General features: G+C 43.6%; 1 long non-coding RNA gene across 4 annotated transcripts in view; it reads left to right on the top strand.

Moving 5' to 3' along the window:
• LOC137843376 (uncharacterized) overlaps positions 1–12659 on the top strand; it is a 44098-nt gene extending 31439 nt beyond the window's left edge. For all 4 annotated transcript variants that reach the window (XR_011089474.1, XR_011089475.1, XR_011089473.1 and 1 more), the window contains one exon: positions 1910–12659. This is a non-coding gene — a long non-coding RNA (uncharacterized lncRNA). The remainder of the gene's footprint in view (positions 1–1909) is intronic.
• The last annotated feature ends 3062 nt before the right edge of the window (positions 12660–15721 follow it).

Here is a 15721-nt window from a genome sequence, read left to right as displayed (position 1 = left end):
AGACTCATGTGAAAAAAAATACCAGGAAACAAGATTTTTCAAGCTGCTCATGAAGGCGGTGTGTTTGCTCAGCACCGCATGGATTTGTGTGTCAGAGGAGCTGGTTGCGTGCAGTAAGCCAGAAATCGGAGCAGTTTTCGTTTCTTTTCCCTCATCATTTTATCATCAGTAAAAATTGCAGGGTCAGAGCTTTGAAATTGTTTAGTTGCTTCTTTTTTTTTGCAAGTACAGAAAGAAGGTGTGTTTCTGCCAGGTAATTCAACTGGTTTCTGCCTCTTTTTGGAGTCTCCCTGCTCTGTTAGGTGCAGTACTGGGAAGAAACGGCAGGCACGGCCAGCAGTGATTGCAGGCATGTGCTTTCCATGGAGCACGGTCACCCCGTGCAAAAGCAGCTCAGCCAAAATCTGTGCCATTCTGGCAACACAGAGCAGCAGCTTTGAGATAATCCTTAAGGACTTAATCTGTCAATTTTTACTCCCAGTTTGCTTCTAAATATTTACAAGAAGAAAATACGTCAGGAAGTGCTTATTTCCAATTTCAGTTGTGGGTGTGAACCAAGGCTTAACCGTATCCAGGACATTTGCTTATCCAGGACAATTAAAATTGGGAAAATAGCTCAGAATCAAGCTTGACAAATCTTTAAGTACCTGTCTCAGTTGTTTCAACAGTATGCTTATAGCTCAGTAGAGCTTTTGATGGTGAGATATGGCCCGTCTGAGTGTTGTCCTACCCCGGTTTCCAAACCAACAGGCTATCAACATCAGCAAAAAATGAATGGAAGGAGTAGAAAAGCTCAAGTTGCTCATATATATGTGTGCGTGTGTATAATTACGGCCATATATATCAATATCAGAATGGGCTGGTGACCTCCTCTGTGCACTCTGCTGCTTTTGTTACAGCAGAGCTGAACTTACCCAGGAAAGATGGATGTGAGGTGGGCAATGTCTTATGGATAACCTTGGAAGGAGAAAAGCACCAAGTGCTAAGGAAATATGAATAACTGTAGATAAAATGGGTTATTTGTGTGGGCAGATTGAACAAAGTTGGGACTCTCTTCCTCTAAGAAGGCACAGGCTGTGGAAGTTTCATGGTGCAATATTTAGGAAAACAACGCAATCCCAGTGACAGAAGTGGTCATCTGCCAGGGTACTGCACTTCCAGAAATACTGCACTTCAGGGAGAGAGCTGCTGTGTGTGGTCCTAGGAAGGCTCAGCAAGGCTTTTAATGTGGGAAAGATTTAAAAAAAAAAAAATGTCTATGAAGGATTAAGCAATGCCATGGCTGCCTACCAAAGTTAAGTTTACTGGGACGAAAGCGGCCAGCCCAAGTCTTAGCAAAGTTGGCTAACCCAGCTGGCCTAAAGGTGCTTTCCTGAAGCTGATGGCAAAATTCCTGCTGTCCTCGATGCGAGCAGGTTTGAGTATAGCCAACATAATCTGAAGTAAGCAAGCTTTCAGATGGGTAGATTTTTATTTTTTTTCCACTGATCTAAACAATGTATTGCTTTTTAGGGTCTTTTAGGGTATGTTCTGGGTCTTGTACGTGACTCTGAGTTGTAAGATTCTGTTCGCTCTGCTTGGTGTATGCCTGCTCTTGCTATAATCTGGAGCTTGCATGCTCTGGGGAGTGAAAATTATGCCCATTGTTCTAGTTTTTGTGGGTATTTGTGCTGCAATTCACTGACTTGATCTGCAGCAAACCTGTTTTTAACTGCAGATCTCATGTGGAAGATTGTTCAAAAGGCAAGGTGTGTCTCCCTGATTAGCTGAGTTGAAGTCACCTGACCCTGAACAAATAGTTCCTGACCCGAATTTTATGTTAACTCTATTTACTTAATATAGAAACGTTAAAATTGGGCTGCAGCGAACTGTGCCTTTAACCATTTCCTTTCTTTCGTGTCACTTGTAGGTTCATGGAGGATCAAACTTAAGGATCATCGTGCAGCTTGGCATCGTGCTGTGGATTTGGTGGTTTTGCTTCTGGGTCATTTTTCCTCCGTGGCTTCGTCAGCTTGCCAGGTGCAGGGTTTCGAGAAAGCAGGTAGATGCAAAGCTGTTACAACACGTCGTGGAAGTGCGATGGGAGGGAGACGCTTACTCACGGAGCCGTGCCGTGGGCTGGTGATTCAGATGCCTGCATGCCATCAGCCCCGCACCACGGGGCTGTGCTGGGGAGGCACGAGCAGGAGGAGGGAGCTGCCGCTGCTGGTGGTGCTCACCCCTGGCACGAGGCAGTGGTGAAGTCAGGGCTGCATTTGCAGTGTCACGCGATGCAATTAGGAAAGAGCTGCTCTGTTGGTGACTGCTGTCTGAACCGGCAAGCCCACATCAGAATTGAAACCGTCTCTGCGTGGGCAGAGATGTTGACAGTGCCACTCGGTTGCCCAATAGGTTCCCGCTTACAGATCAAGCTGGTCTGAAGGGAAAAGGAATACTGCTTGCCCTAATGAAAAGATAGGGTTTGTGGGCGAGGAGAAGAAAACCGGACCAATGTACAGAGGTGCTTTGCTGGACTGTGTCAGCTGGAAAAGCTTGGCTGCTGCTGCTAATTCTTGATGGGCAAATGGAGGTAAATAGTACGTAAGCCATTCTCCTTCCTCGTATGATCTTAGCTAAGTGGCTTTTCCCTCAGCCTCCCTTTCTTTACCTGTAATAGATGCTATAGCGGTTGAGGAAGTTGGTCAATCGTTCCAGCAAAATAGTGTGGGATTCTCAGCTATTGCCCGCATTTAGGCTGTGGTACTGGGGTTATGTCTACATGACCTCCTGCAGGTTCATGACAGCCTTGACCTTGCTAACCCAGCAGCCCTGTTACCTCTGGTTCATGGTGACTTGGCCAGCCTGTGGTCTGGTACAGGCCTACCTGCCCTTACCGCCAGCTATGCACATCTTCCAGCAGCTCTGAGCACAAGGAGGTGGTTCACGCCAGCCACCAAAGCACGTTGGGCCCTTAAAATCCCACACCCAGCATGAATCAGGCCCTCTGAAAGAAGCAGTGCTTCTGCCCAGCTGTGAGCACAGGCTTTGTGCTCGTGGTTGTTCCATGAATTGATTGACTACCAGAGCTTTCCAAAGCAGCTCAGCATCTCGCTCGGTTTTAGAAATCCACATTTGAAGAACAAAGGTCTGTATGGAGATGAAGTGTGATGACGTGAAATGAAACTGCATGCAAAGGGGAGAACATTTGTCAGGGCTGCTCTGCAGAGCCATTAACACGACCACCAAGCTCCGTTTACCTGTCTGGGACATGGGAGCAGTTGCTGGGCCTGTCTGAATGTACAAGAGATTAGCAGGGCAGGAAAACACCTGCTTCCACTTAACTGATCCGAGAGGAAACAAAGGGCAAGAAAAGCTACGGCCTGAACAACGCAGGATTGGATGAAAGCTAATATGCAGCTTCAGATTGGCAGTTGGCAGCCATAACCCTCAATTTAAAGCAGCTGAGAGCCCCAGCTCTTTAGATCTGAAATCTTGCTGCTATGAAGATGAAAGACTTTGTTTTCCCTCCTTTTTTTTCCCCTTTCTTTCTTTTTCTTTTCATTCAACTGTGGCCAAATGGGGAGCAGGCAGATGGGAGTCCAGGCAAACCCAGGTGCTGAGTTGCTGCACTTGATAATAGGCAGCGAGGAGCGGCAGGCAACCCTGCCAGAAGGAAAGGCAGAAGTGTGCAGATCCTTGTGCGGGAGCTCAGGGACCTCCTTTGGTTTCCCTGGGGGGAAGATGAGGTTGATTGGGACTCATTGATGAGTACAATGTAGGCTTTAGTGTCGATAAGGGATGGACATTCTGGTCGTAAAGAGTGGATTCTGGGGCCTCTCATTGACTTTGGTGTGTTTGGCTTCTTGGTGTCTCTGCAAACAAGGTTTTGAGGAAGGTTTTATAAGTTGGATTCTCAAAAAATAATGTATTGAATCAAAGAGCATTGAAAAGGTGAGCAAAAAGGCTAGACAGTCCTTATTCGAGGCTCAGCTCCGTGGCCTGGCTGTGTGAGCTACATTTCATTCACAACTTGGGCTCAGCATCGTTTGAAGTATGCTGTCATTAGGCTCGTGTTTTAACTCTGTTTGCTTTGATTGCAGCAGGAACGCTTCTGCTGGCTGTTAACAAACTGGTTACACCAGGGATACCCACCACAACGCCGCAGACCAGGCCCCTTGAAGGCTGCTGCGCAGTGATTAAAGGAACGGCCCCTGGCCTCTCCTGGGGCTCTCTTCAGTGCCAGGTTAAAGGGTTTTGGGGTAGGGAGGGTAGGGAGGGTGCCTTACCTTTCCCTTGTTCACCAGCTTGTGCCCTATGGAAGCATAATTTAAGTCTGGCAGATTGGATGGTTGGCTCCAAGTTAGCGTGTTTGCAAAAAAGGGAAAAACAGAAGGCAAGGCTCGTAAGATCATAAAACTTTCTTTCCCTGTTCAAATAAACACGCGTTAGCCTGACTTGCCTGCCTACCACTTCTGTCATCTTCAGAGCAGTAAAGAAACAGCGAAACGTACCCGTGACCTTACACAGCACCACTGGCAAAACGTGTTTTAGCTGCAGAGTGTTTGATTGCATGCGAGCTGTCCCTCCAGGTTATTGTACCTCTCCAAAGGCTGCAAGGAGCAGTGCGCTTCTCCCCTCCTCCTTTGCTTGCTTAACTTGTTAAGACATGGAAGGTTACTCCTGCTATGACTCCTATTCCTGACCTGACAGGTGGTGCCTTGCACTGAACTTTGCTCTCACAAACGCAGTTGGGTTTCACGTATCAGCCTCCCATTTAGCGGGCTCGCCCCATCTGCACAGAATTCGGCAATTCTGGCAAGGTGTGCTGCTGCAGTCACCCCTGCTGCTGGGCTGGGGAGTGCTGCTGAGCGCTTGCTGCCCAAAAAAACACAGGCTGGGGATGCCACGCATTTAATCTCATGCCTGTAGCTCTGTACATTGTGCAGTGAGCTGCTGAGCGCAGGTACGAAGATGAAAGAGGCGGAGGTGATGCAGGAAGCGATACTGCTGCCTGCAGCCCGCAGATGAAAGGAGGGAGCACCTTTATGGATCTGCCCCAGTGTGACCCCTCGGTGCTGGGCTGCGCTAGGAACAAAAGAGCTGTAATATTGGATCAGAAGTCCAACGTGCTCGGCAGCCTGATTTCCAGAACTACATAATAGGAACTTATGGAAAAAAAAGATACGTGAACTGCTAAGAGGAGTGGCTGTGAGATAGTTTGTTGATGGGAGATATTTATTTTTGACACAAGAAATGCTACGTTTGAACCGTGTGGCAAGGAGTCTTTTGCCTTCTTTCTTTCTTTATCCCACCTAAAACCACGGGTGTGCTCCTATAGCCAGGGTTAGTGTGTTTTCACCTATCTGAGCATTTGCTTCCTACCAAAGTTTTGGTGCCAGTGACATCCTGTGGTGTAGAATTACACGTAATTGGGGTGGTATTTTGGGGCAAGATTCCTGTGCGCTTCAGCTTATCTGCATTTACCTGAGGAGGAATTATTAATGTGAGGATTTGGTTTGCTGTCAGGTGGTTGTGGCCCAGATGTAGCCCAATTGTTCTGATAACAACAGAAATGGACGTTGCAGTAGAAGGCGTAACAAGTTGCACGTTAATCTTGTTAAAGATTAAAAATATGTAATAAGGTCTTCTCCAGAAACGTACTTCATGGAAATTATAATGTGCAGAGCCAACACCTTCAGCATAAATACATCCTAACAGTGTGCCAGGAATTAAATATTATTTCAAGGATAGTTTATATCTCTTGTTACAAATAAATAAAGTGGGCAAGTGTTTGCCCAGTCTAGTTACCTTGTGCATTGGGTTTTGCTGCTGTAATAGGGTCAAGCTTATAAGAGCAGGAGGAGCATTTGCATCCCTGGAGCACAAAGGGGTTTTGCATGTATAGACTGCAGACTTTGGGCAAAATGCTATTTGCACATGCTCCAAATTAGTTAATTTACCTGTGTAGCAGTTTTCGACCTGCATTTGAATCTCTCGGAGTCTGACACGGGGTACCTGCTGCTGAGCTAGTTTCCTGGACCATGGAATGATAAAAATCTCAGCAGCTTGGCTTTGAAAGATCATAAAGCTCTTGAGAAGCCTCACCTCAGCATACAGGGGAAAAAACTTGTTTACTATTGCTGCTAGAAGAGAATATGAGAGGCTCAACAGACCAGGTCATTAAAAAGCACCAGTAGGTCCTGTATGGCTTAGTCCTCTGCTGCATTTTATGTATGCCATGAAATGCTGCTTCTACTTAATGCTATAAATCATTTATTGAGGACTTGAGCACTTCTGAGTCCAGCTGATACAGGACGATCTCTGATCTAAACAGGCTGTTAAACAACTTTTGAAGAACAGAAGTGAAAATTGTTTTTAATTTCACAGCCTTACATGGCAACATAAGTCCGCTGGCTGTCAATAGTTGTACCAGCTGAAATAGGAAGGTGTGAGAAATCAGAGCAGTGGGCTGGACCATAACAGCTTGGATGTTCTGGCTCTACAACAGATTTTTCTGTATGATCTCGAGCAAGTCACTTCAGTTTTCTTAATCTCTCTGGTTCAATTCCTCCGATAAAAAACAACATTCTTTACAGATACCTTGAAGCTAACATCATGACTTTTGTAAGGTACACAGACAGTGCAGATGGGCTGAAAGATATCAAAGACACTAAACCCAGACTCGTTCCACAGACGGATCAGTGGTCAGTCGCATTACCATACGTGAGGTTTTCAAGGGGGATCTTTTAGAGATGTCGAAGAATTTTGTAAACAAAATTAGCGTAACTCTCTCATTACAGATGCTGGGTAAGTCTCCCTGATCTGAAGCTTCTGGTGTGCTTGCAACAAGGTACAACAGCCACGTACAGATAGGGCCGAGATGACAGTGACGTGTTTAGGTGTTTAGCGTTGCCATCAAGCAAGTATGTCATATGTAAATAGCCTTCGTTTGCAAACAAATGGCGCTTGTGTACTAATCAAGGCCAGAGTGCAGTTTATTGCAGATAAAAAGTAATTTCTTGTTGTGATAACAGAGAGGTTCATTTGCAGTCATTTCTTGTCTTTTTCTGCGGAAAGATATGGTTGTCTTATTCCGTCACAAAACTCAATTCTTGTGTTGCCTGTCAAGGCCAGCTAGAAGCCAGCTGCAAGAAAACAGAGGCCAGAAAAGAGCAATTGTGGGGAGTTCCTAAGGATCCAGTCTCTTGGACTGGTGCTACGTAGAGGATAAGGACCATTGCTCAAACCTAGGGGTGGCTCAGATAGGTCACTGAAAAAAAAATAAATCAGAATTGGGAATGGCTTCTATGCTGTACCTCAGGCAGGATAGAGGTGGTGATGCTGTTTACAAAAGGAGGGGGAGGCTTGTAATTCATATATACTGATATAATTCATGTACCTAAGCCACGTCCCAGCCATTTTCTGATGCTGGAGAAAATGTCTGCTTGTGTCCCAGCTAAGATAATAATCTACATCTCTGATGCTCACGTAGGTTAAAATCTCAAATAAATGTTTAAGTGTCCAGATGGCCCAACGTGGAAGTAGGCTACATCTATATTGTCATACAGGATGGTGTTGCAGCATATGCTGACAGATTTGTGCTAGTTTTATTAATTTGGCTGTGGAATCGCTGTCAAGACAGCTGAAAAGATCAAAGCAAATGAATCTTTTGAGACATGTAGGGCTCTGGCACCAGGATTTTACCACCTGCGTCGTGGCCAATGTCACTCCAGCATCACACGTGTTAACAAGCACTGAGACGTGCCTCCACAAACCTCTACCCCACGTCATGGGATATGTTTTTAGGAGGTTGGTAGTTTCCTGTAGATTATAGATGCTATCTATGCTAACTGCCGTCCAAAGAATTGGACACTGAAATCCTGTATTTGGATTTCTGTTTATTAACTTTGACTTCTAAATTCCTTGGAGGGTGCGCAAATGTCGATTGGGATGCTGCAGGCATAAGTTTCTTCTCCAAAACGCTGTGGGCTAGATTTGTCCCAGACAAAAACACACGTCTTGAAGCGACAGCTCCAGCAAGTGGGAGAAGAAAAGGAGAAAGCCAGCTTGCTCTGAAGCACAGCCGAGAGTATAATCAAACTGCAAATTGTATAACACCTTGCAGGAGAAATCAGTCTTTCGCAACTAAAGGTTTCCAAGGTTTCTCTTGAGTTAGCTGTGGGGATAAGTTGTGTCTTAGGGGAATTCTTCTGCCAGTTGGGCTAATTAACATGATAATTTGTTGTTTCATTAGCTACATCTTTCATGGGAAATGAGTGCATTTCCTTCATAACAAGGAGAAAACATTTCACTTGTTTTTCTTTTCTCATGACACTGCTGAGAATTCACTGAAAACTTCCTTGAAAAGGGCTGAAACTGGTGTAAAGAAAGCCACAGTCTGGATTTGTTTTAAATGCAGTTATTAATCATAGTGAGGAGTGAACGCTAGTTCTGTACCAACCCCTTTCCTACATCCTTCAACACTTTCAAAACAAGGTTATCATGGAAGAGATTCCACTTGTCAGCATCCCAGAAGCATTTTGTACAGGGAAAGGGAAATATGGCTCTGTCGATTGTAGCCAAAACAGGACTTTTTGTCAGCATTGAGAATGGGATTTCTACCTGGCTACACTAGGAGTAAATACCACAGAGGTCATGGTGCCTGTGACTGGATGTAGGAATCCAGTCGTAGGCTTCTACTCTTACTAGCTAGTGTACCTGTGGACTTGAGTTGTGGTTGGACTTTTTATTAGTTTCTGAAATAATTTTGGATGTCAAGACTATATGGTGATGGGATTCAAGCTGCTCTTAAGATTTCAAAAATAAATAAATAAATAAAAATCAACTCTTGTGAATTTACCAGCAAAATTACATGCGTGTCCTTCAGCAAGTCCTTGCATATGTGCCTTAGGTCACCCGTGTTTGGGAAAGCGATCATCAACCCACCCATGTAACCGCTATTCCATGCCAAATTGGGTGACCTAGGAGTGTTCCAGCTGAATAATCTGATTTCTAATTCAACGGGTGTCATATTCTGATTGACTGAAAATGAGTTGGTTTCTAAAACACTTGAGCCATCTCCACGCTGTTGAATGCCACTTGGGTGCCTACAGACCTCTATTCTTCTCCCCCACATCTTGGGGGTGTCTAGAAGGGGTGCGAGGCATACTTTGGAGCAGTAGTGCCAAATTCAAGTGTGAACTCAATAAATAGTTGAATCTTTGTTCACAGCAGCGGTGGGGAGACCCGCGTGCCCCCGGAGAGGCCGGTGTGTGCAAGGCAGGGCTGCAGCACGCCAGTCGGCCTGGCTCGGCCGCTCCCCGAGCGGAGGACACACCTGTTAATAGCTAGAGGCCATGAGATTGGTTGGACGCGAGGAATGCACCTGCGCAGGGAGGGGTGAAGGACTACATGTAAGACGAGCCCGTAGACACTCGCCGTCTCTTCTCAATTCCAGCTTAAACAAGCAACAGCGCTCTGGGCTGCGAAGAAAGCCATGCGTGGTTTCATCCTTTGCTTTCCTTTTTTATTTTATTTTTTATTTTTTAATTTGATTTCAGTAGTCTGGTACGATTTAGAAGTGTTTTTTTTTTTTTTTTTCCAGGTACAGTTGTATTTTATTTTTAATTTTTTTTTTGTCTTCCTTCGTTTCGCGTGAATCTCGCTGCGAATGCCTCTCGCTCCGAGTTCGTCTTTTCCAGGACACGGAAAGATCAGGCGATGGAAACCCTGGCGTGCGCTCTCCTGACGGTCATTGCGTCCTTTTTGTTACCTCTCGAAGGCTGATGAGCTTGGTTTGGGAAAAGGTGGTTGTGCTTCCACGCTGAAGTTACTTGAATGTGTGTGTGTGTTCATGGTCCTGGTAAGCCTTCAGAGTCCAGGTGCTGTGGTAAAAATGATCTGCCTAGCATGCAGCATGACTTCTTTGATGCCTTTCATGCCTACGTTCATCAAAATTCTCCTTTCAACTTCACTTTTTTTTAGGGCTCTGTCCTCTTTTCTCTTCCTCCTTTTCTCCCCAGGTAGATTAAAGAGGGTTTTGTTGTAGGGATCAGGTTTTGTCTGCTGGGTTCTGGGGGAGGGGGAAGCAGCGCATGAATTCGAACGTTCATTTTCCAACCAGCAAAACCAGTCAGGGCAGGTAGGAGCAGAACCAAGAAACCGAATAGGAGGGAGCCATGGGGGAAAGCCAGTTTCACCGAGGTGTCATGGAGAGCTTGGAAAAAAAAGACGCCTTCGGAGAAGTTTTATGGCGACTGAAATGAGATTAGTGTACATTTTAAAGATATCTGTGGAAAGAGAATTGTTGCATTTCAACGAGAACCTCTTTGGGTCCTGCTAACAGTGACCCTTTGAAAAGCAACGTGCTAGAGGCTCCTTTTTGATTTATTTGTGTCAATTGCCACTTTTCAGTTAGTTTTTAAACTAACTGGCATTTGAATGTATTTTATTGTATTCGCAAAATGCCCAACCCTCTAGTTTTAGACGTACGCTCGTTACTTCTGCTACTTTGGAGCCAGAATTAATTCCTCAGCTGCTGTGCTGGAAGTGAAGGAAATTGATTGGGAACTTTTCAGCCGCCGTTGTTGTTCAGGTGCAAGAGGAGATCTCGTTCTGCTTCAGTCATCGGTTTCCGCTCATGGCACGGAGGAGCCATTTTGGGTTCGTTTTGTTTATTCTTTTCTTACCTGAGGCTTTTGTGTGTGTGTGTGCCTGGCAAAACGAGCATAATTAAGTCTTCTCCCCGTTCTCGCGCTAGTTCGCTCTCGTTGCGGAGGGAGCGGTGCCAGCTGCGACTAGCCTTTACTTGCGCTGCCTGCTTGGACACCAAAGAGGCAGAAGACAAAACAAAGTGGTTTGCTGCGTTTTTGAAGTGTTGAAGTCTAGTAGCGGGCTGGAGGCAGTCACTGCGCCACTTTCTCAGACGGGCAGATCGAGTCGAGGTACCCAAAAAGCCCCCTCTCGGCTTCTCCGCTTGGGTCGGCAGCTGGAGGGCGATGCTGTTGACGTGGTGAATTTGGATGGAGGAATAAGAGGTGTTTTGTAAGCAAGCAGTCTTCTTGTATAATGCGTCTACCCGGATTCAGGAAGAGGCTCTGGGCTGGCTTTGCAGACACTTTGCAGTCAGCAGAAAATGTTTGCTCACTCGTTCCCTCCACCCCTTTGGTAAAACAGCCTTCGAGAAAGTTCTGCGAGGCACCGAGCTGGGCCGAAATAACGCCAGGGGATCTGGCTTCTCAGAGCCAGGGAGCTCGAGCTTGCCCTGATTTAAATGCTGTTTGATTTAACTGATTTCAGGAAGGGCTCTAATGGCTTGTTTCTGAAAAATTTTGTCAGGATCGTGTGAAATACTGCTAGATTATGTACCCCCTCCTTTCCAGTGAGGTTAATTCTTCATTTTTATTTCTACGTATATTTTCTCCTAGTAATTGCAAGTATTTAAATTCAGATGACTTAACTTCTTCCTTGAAAGAATTATGATTTAAAGATTCTTTTGCTTTGTTCTAGACTCCTCTGTAACAGAAGATTAGTTTGTGCTTGTGTGAATCTCAGAGAACAGCATTACTATTGAAAAATGGCGTGCTGTTCCGTCAGCACACAAATAGCTAGCTAGGAGGTTTTTTTCCATTTAATTTTTACTTTGCAAATTCTGTACTGGTCCCAGTCTTTTTAATTGGCTTTGATCCCCTTTTTAATTTAACTGGCATTGCAGCTTGCAGATGTGGGTGTCTGAATTTCGGTGCCTACACAAAGCTGGAGGTGTTACATGGAAGGCTTTTGCAAACACCTTTGCTTGTGGGTGTGTAAAGGGCTCTCAAAATCAAGGATTTTAATTATTGAATCATTGGTTATTACTAAGTGAGAAATTGAGCTGTTAAAAGACACTGTTTGGTGTACAGGCAACTGAAGTTAAACAATAAAAATGTTACAGACTTGTAGAAAACCATGGGAATGCCAGGATTTTGGAAACTGTTAGCTAAATACCAAATTCTGTCTCCTCTTCCCATTCTGCCCAGCAAACAATTATCCTGGTGAAGACATGGAGATTTCTCAGACAAAATAAATTACTAGCCATGGTAATCATGAACCTAATCCTGGCTATTTTAGTACATTTCAGGAAAGCTAAAAATTACAACTTCCAAGTCTGGCATCTTGTAGAAATCTCTGGGGATGACCAGCATCAAACGCCACATGCCAGATACAGTGATGCTATTTGGTATTCCCAACAGAGCAGGGGCTCAGTTCTTCTGTCTGGAGCACCAAGGGAAACGTTGGTCTGTGCAGGGAATGAGTTCAGAGGAGTGTGGGTCCTGAAGCTGACCCGCTGACACAGTTTTACTGATAAAAATGGAGTAAAACTTATTTATTCCAGAAAGGAAAAAAAAAATCCTCCATGGAACAAAGATTTTAATTTAATCAGAATTGAAATGAATGAAAGGGTACATTAAAATATACTTCAGTTACGATATAACAGTTAATGATAGTGTTTGAAAATTGCTTCAATATGACATTCATTAAACTTTAAAAACCCTCCTAGGTTTCCCCTTTTGTGTGAATGTTTGTTCATCTAAGAAATAGGGTTTTCTGAGTGTACTTAGTTGGAGGGGAAAAAAAAGGGAGAAAAGCTGAAGTGCTTATTTTCTACATTCCTAATTAAAAAAAAAAAAAAAAAGAAAAAAGCATGTAATGAGATTTCAAATTACAAAAATGTAAATTGGACATAAAATATGAGTGCAATCAGATGTTAATTTGTTAGACATTTTGTTTGCAAAACAAGTTAATTAGAATGTTCTTACCATATTTTGGGCAGGGGAAAGTGGCCCGAGGAAATCACATTTCACAGTCAGGATGCACATTTCACTTTAATTAGGTTTGGTTTTTTTTTTTAATGGCTCTGTCATTAGAGTCAGATAAGTCTGTTTTAGGGGCTTACTATTTTTTTTTCAATCTTCGGTGGTGGCAGAAGTAATCCCGATCAATAAGCCATCTGAACTCTAGAAACAGAACTTGGTTTGCACTGATGCTTTTAAGCTTTCAGCTAAGCCTGGCTGTCCTTTCCAACTCCAGGTATGGCTTTTATCTGATGGAGCTCCGAGATATAAAGGCTTAAGTTTCACATGCTTTGTTCTTTTCATTGGGCCGTGCCTATTGATTAAGGCTCACCCTGCAGGTTAACCAACAAGTTATTTTTCCCCCCACTGGAGCTGCATTCCTTTCCAGACCTGCAGCTGCCTGGGCAAAGCCGGGCACCTCCGTGTCCCCCCTGGCATATCTGATACCCCATTAATTGATACCCGATTGTTTTAAGGCTGGGGGAACTTTGTGCGCCTACTTGAGAAGCGGGTGGGGGAGGCGGTAAGAAGTAGAAGAGGGGAGGAGAAAGAAAGGTAATATAGGTGCAGAGCTAATTACTCACCATGTTTAAAGAAAAAAAAAAAAGGGGGTGGAGTTCATTTGAGTTCCTTGTTTTCCACTCCTCTTCAGTCATTCTTTCCTTTTTTCTCAAGGCCTGAACATTGGTAATAGTGGTGATGATTAACTAAATGAAGTTGGTAACCTGGGCGACCATTAGGGTGGTTTTATATTTCATGGGTACCGCATAGGCAGAGAAAGCACACTATTGAGGACTCGGAAAAATGAGACTTTTTTTTTTTGGTTATTTATTAATTTATTTATTTTGTTGTTGTTGTTTTGGTGGTGTTTTTTGCCTTTTTTTTTTTTTCATTGTGTTTCTTTACTTTGTGTTTCGCACCTGGGTGTTTCACAACGGTAAGGCTACAAGCACCTTCTTCCACGTTTCCCTTCTGCTCCAGTCTTTTTCGTTCCTTCTCTCCTTGATCCTTTGAAAGATCCTGTGTCTGACTGAATTGCAGTTTCCCCTTGTTTCCAGGCCCACCTGGAAAACACTATCCTGGGGAGTAGGAGGAAGGTGAAAACTATTTATTTCTCAATTTATTAGATGTATGCTAGATTAATTGGCTTGGAGATTTATCTTTCATGATGCATCTTACATTTGTCCTGCTTTTGACATAATAACATAGTGCTATTCTCTTGAGACACAGCATTTAATTTCATGCTGTCACCACGCTTGTGTTGAGTGTACTAAAAGCAAGTGCGGTCTTCTGTGGAACAAGAAATTCTCAAAACTTTCAGGCCTCTGGTGGGCATGAATTGTCTGTTTCACTGGCAGCCGGAATGTAAGCAGCAAGCTGGTGCCATAGCTTACCGCTTTTGTTTGTTTGTTTGTTTTTGAGGGGGTAAATATTAATAATTGTTGTGCTTTGTAGATATGAAGTCTCTCTCAAAACAGACAAGAAAAATAGCTGAACATTATTAGTTTATTAGTCAAGTGAGAAATAAGCAGGCTGTCAGTTTCCAACGAACTATTTTTATTTGGAGAACTAGATGGAAATAAACATGTTGGACTTAGTATTAAAAAAGAGAAAGATCCTGGGTTATGATTTGATGTGAAATGAGGGTTCATCTGGGAAATGTGGGCTTTATAAGTGAATGCTTCCTTTTGACTTGTTGTTGTGCAGACCACGCTGGTTAGTGGGATCCATAACTCGTTTGAAAGGTGGCCCATGCCTTTTTGGGGGCTTCTGTGTCTGCGAATTTGTCGTTGCAAGCATTGTGCTGGCTAGAGCAGGTGGCTGGGTTTGCTGATTGTACAGCATGGCCTGTGTCTCCGAGTAACCTTCTTAGGGACCGCTAAGCAAAACATTCAAACCGTGGCCAATTTTTGGCAGCTCTCGCAGAAAAGAGAAAGAATTATGAAGGTTCTTTCCATCCTGTGTGCAGGGTTGCATATGCTGAAGTGAAGATCAAAATATCACACACAATTGCATTTAAATATTTAAGCTAGTTTTTATAAAACCATTTTCTCAACACATACCAATTGATATTAGGTTCGGTGTTGGTCCTTTGGCTGCCAACAGAGAAAAAAAAATCACATTTTTTGCAAAGTATAAATTTGCTTTGATTTTTTTTTCTATTTATCACTTTTGAAACTTGTTTTGTACATGAAGCATCTCCTACGGTACTAAGGAGGAACATTTAAACAGACGTAGTGTTGTGCAGAAGATAACACAAAGGCTCTTTCTCTTTTCTCTATTCCATTATTGACAGCAGTTAGGCAAACCAAGCAGATTATTATTCATTCAGTGGATTAGCTCTAAAACAGTTCCAGAAAGTACCCGGTAAGAATTTAGGTTTTCCTGGAAACTGTTTCACAGTTTTTGTTTGCTACAATGATAATTTTTTTTTTTTTTTTTTTTTTTTTTCCTTTTTTTCCCCTGCAGAAGACAACGTTTTCATTGCATAGTGCTGAGAGGTAGGCCACAAATAATATGAAATTAAAAAATTAATTAAATTAAAAAAAATTCAGCTGCCGTTGTCGGGTTGAATAATGATTAACACAGGAGCAAGGAATGAGGACTGTGTGTTAGAACTGCATTATGCAGCTAAGAAATATGTGCCTTTGTAGTAGTCATCTTAGCGTGTTACCATGTACCAGCTTATACAGGAAACCCATGCAGAATTGCAGAGTTGTGTAGTTTTTGTTTTTTTAACTCCATTCTCCCTGCTGGTTTAATCTTTAGGTATTTGTCTCTGGTGGGAGTCAGTACAGGACAAGGCCCTAGGAGGTGTCTGATGAGGAAGTCGGTGTAGTACTGATGTACAGTTCTGATACTCCTTTGAGGAGTTTCAACTCCTTTGGAAGTGCTGGGTTGACCTGGTG

The sequence above is a fragment of the Anas acuta genome, chromosome 22 (genome assembly GCF_963932015.1).
Source record: "Anas acuta chromosome 22, bAnaAcu1.1, whole genome shotgun sequence".
NCBI lineage: Eukaryota > Metazoa > Chordata > Aves > Anseriformes > Anatidae > Anas > Anas acuta.
Note: the sequence above shows the minus strand (reverse complement) of the source record. Positions and strands in the feature narration are given on the sequence as shown.